General features: G+C 40.0%; 1 long non-coding RNA gene across 2 annotated transcripts; it reads left to right on the plus strand.

Annotated features, from left to right (window-relative positions):
• The first annotated feature begins 541 nt into the window (after window positions 1-541).
• Window positions 542-2,928, plus strand: LOC149231020 (uncharacterized). Of its 2 annotated transcripts, XR_016247410.1 has the most exons (3): window positions 641-2,078; window positions 2,158-2,264; window positions 2,551-2,928. It is a non-coding gene; the product is annotated as an uncharacterized LOC149231020 (long non-coding RNA). The 2 variants fall into 2 exon arrangements; XR_016247409.1 differs by having other exon boundaries at window positions 542-2,264.
• Window positions 2,929-3,715: the final 787 nt, after the last annotated feature.

The following is a 3,715-nucleotide window of genomic DNA, read 5'->3' on the forward strand; positions in this document are numbered from 1 at the left end:
GTCTTTGCTGTATGATAGAAACCAGATTGGAATTCATTTGAGTAATTACCAGGGTTAGTTTTTAGATACATATAAATATAAATACTCAGATTTCACAGTGTTGGGCATACGGATATTGAAAATATTCGCCAACGACCCCGACAGCTGCGATAAGATCGCGTCCAAGAAAGGGGTACTGCGCGAAGATCGCGTCCAAGAAAGGGATACTTTGCGTCTAAGAAGGTGTTTACGACGAATAGCCTTAACTATATTTTGCGTATGCAGTGCGCACGTCTCAGCTGAGGCAGCTGATCCCGGCCTTTGCTATATGGTCCACACTTCCCAAATGTGCCACGTTGCCTGCATAATCAGCTAAATATCTGTGATACGGCCTCTGCATCACTGGGTCAATACCCATCTTGTAGAGTTTCTTTCTCAGGCTAGTATTCCAGTTGTTCTTGCCTTCACGGCAGTTCCTATTTCCACCTCCATTGCAAAGTTAATGCTATGGAGGTACACCCTCTGACAGCGCCAGACATCCTCCTCGACGTCATGGGGCCCTTCCATGTTCAACCATGCATCATAGCATGCATCCGTCTCCGGCGATTACAGGGCACGCAGCTCCGACGACTCTGCCGTCTGTGGTGCTCCTGCCCATCGACGACCCTGCCCGCCTCCCCTTTGCCCTCCACTCTGGCGTGCAAGCACACGTCGGTCAGTCGGTTGCCTCCGCGTTGAATGCCACCACCAGACCGTACACTCATTTGAATTTGGAAACCCGCCGAAACAAGAACTTGAATCGGGCCATTCATTATTCTAAGTTGGTTTGAAATTTGAAATTGAAAGCGCGGCATCTCGTGAAAGTGACGCTCTCTGATTCAGTAGTACTGCCATTGGTGGAAGACCTATGGTCGAATGCTCGGATCGAGTTCGAAGAGGAGGCTCCATCAGATAAACTCAGAGGTAAATCAAGATTTTTCACAAATGGGTGTAAAAAAGGTAGATTGCATCGAAAGCAAATTGGTACCGGATCTATGAAGTAGAGCACAAGTTTCTTAGTTAATTATCTGCGAAGACCAAACCCTCTGTCCCCGTGTCCCCAAAGGTGTGGTCTGATCTGAAAATGTATTGGGGAAATAAGGCCGCAAGTGATGAAATGGATCGGAGAGACGAAGGCTTACGCCAAGAAATTGAACAAGCCCTCTGATGCCGATTGAGCAGAGACTGGTGATATGAGGTTTTGTGGAAAATGGATGGGAGAGACAAGGGTTTAGGCCGAGAAATTGAATAAGCCCTCTGCTGCCGATTGAGCAGAGAGTGCGGATATGAGGTTTATTTTCTTTATAAATTAGTATTGCTCTGTATCTGGAAGGATGAAAACGGGACCGATATTTGGTTAAGTACATCAATCGCTTCTGCTTAGTTTTCGAGCAAAGTTCTTTAACTGCATTACTCATCCGATGGGGTCGCAAAATCTCTGAAATTTGGGTATAAATTCATTGAAGGAACTTGACAGCCTGTATTTCGTATCGTTGATTTACTACTGATAGCTAGACCCTCGTCGCTGATTCTGTGCCCGTGTTCATATTATTCTTTTCTTGTCAATTAAAGCTTTGGGCAGAGGATTTCGGTATCGGTTGCGAGGCAAAACAAATCACGCTCCTGCTGAGAAATTCAATGATCAAGACTTCAGTAACAGCATGTTTTGTTTTCCCTCCGCAATTGATACTCAAAAGTCCTGCCGAGGAGCACCAGCAAGGATTCATTGGCAAGACGCTGAGGCATAGCAGAGCACCGCATCGAGTTTTCTCCATTTTCATTCAATACATTTTAGGTTTTCCCCGTTTCCATTTTTTTTCCTATTTGTTGAGCGATATAGATAGGGTTTTACCTTGTGTAGCTGCACAGACTACGAAAGCCGCACCAGGGCAGGTATTATGGGAGATCGTGAAGCAGAACAACTCTTTTCTTGTGAAGCCGAACTGCTACAGGAGCACCAAGATCTTTTCTTGTGCAGCTGAACAGCTACAGGAGCACGAAGATCCAGTTCAGCGAAGACACCTATAATCTCTGCAACTTGCATTCATTCAAATTTTCAGGTATCTTTTACCTTCTGTTGAAGTTTGTTGGTATTTTTTGAACTGCTTATTTGCATATTACTGTCAGTTTTTTTTGAAGTCCCAACAGAGACAAGAAGAAAGCATGTAGATGCATTGAAATGGAGATTACAGACACCAAGGGAAGAACTGCGTGCCTTGGACCTCGATTCTCCATAAGCTTATAAGGTTATTTTCCGTGCAGAAATTTATATTTAGCTGCAATTTTTCAATAAAATGCAAAATTCTTGCACTTTTTGTTCATAGAGGTGCTTGTTATGACCTGTAATGCGGAATAAAGGTATAGATAACTCTAGCAATGTTGCGGTTTTCCTCTGTTTTCTGTGTTTTAGGGATCGATTCCATTAACTCATGATCTGATCTTTGGCAGGCTAACCATATAACTCTCTTCTTTCTCCTTCTTCTTTGGCAGGCTAGCCATATAACTCTCTTCTTTCTCCTTCTTCTTTGGCAGGCTAGCCATATGTCTGTTTCTTCCTCCTGTCTGAAAGAAGTACTAGTTGGTAAAATACTATAGGACAAGTAATGTCACCTGAAGTGTGCTGAGCCCTGGGTGGAGGAAAGTTCCGAAGATGAAAAGCAAGGAACCTTGGAGGTAAATTACCTTTCCTTTAATCCACCTTACATACAAACCAAATGCTCCGTTTGGGGACACTGGAAGTCCAGAGAAGTTGATCCCTTCATTGGGTTTCTCTGTAACTGGGAACAGCTAGTTGATCCCTTCATTGGGTTTCTCTGTAACTGGGAACAGCTATGACACACATAAGTGAAAGCAATGTGCAAGAATATGTATGAAATTATTTCCCAGAAATTTGTTTGAATTACCTGATTATTCTTTTGTCTCAAAGTTCAAAATAAAATATTTTCGTTGTAACATTTCGAAAAAACATTTACATGGTCTCAAAGTTTGAAATAAACTTCTTTCATTGTAACATTTAAAAAAAAAAGCATTTGCTCAGCATCATTCAATACCATACAAATGATATTCAAAGACTTATATTCTGGTTTTGCTTTTCACAAATAATTGCTCTTGATTCATGCCTATGCCCCCTTACTCTATATTTTTACCTTCTCCAGTAATTCAGGTAAACATTGTAGACTCCATATACTTTGACTGGTACACAATTTTGCAGAAGCTATATATTATTATTTGTGATTAGTGCCAATAATGGGTAGTGACCAAATTCTGAAATTGATTGGAATTATGACGTTCTATTAATTTTATTATTTGTAATATGAATTATAAAACCATATTAATTTTATTAACAATTTCTTATTTTAATTTAAGGTGTTAACATTTTATTTTTATTTTAATGAAGGTCTAGATTGTTTGTAAAATGAATATGTTCTGCATATGTTTAGTCTTAATGTTTATTAATAGCAATAGTGTATTAAAGAACTTGTTAGTTTGCATTTCCTTTTAATAAATTAAAAAAATTAGATTCGTGCCACTGCTCCTCGCCCACCAATTTCTTAGAGATTTGAGATTATTCCAATTCTAATAAGTTTCTCGATAAGTTTCTCATTATTATTTATATCATTAATTTATATAAGCAAATGGTTCATTATTTTTAATAAATTTAAATAATTATATTCATGCCCCGTGGCTCCCCACCCAC

This window comes from Pinus tabuliformis, chromosome J, assembly GCF_031772625.1.
Source record: "Pinus tabuliformis cultivar Carrire ecotype Pingquan chromosome J, CPIR1, whole genome shotgun sequence".
Taxonomy (NCBI): Eukaryota; Viridiplantae; Streptophyta; class Pinopsida; order Pinales; family Pinaceae; genus Pinus; species Pinus tabuliformis.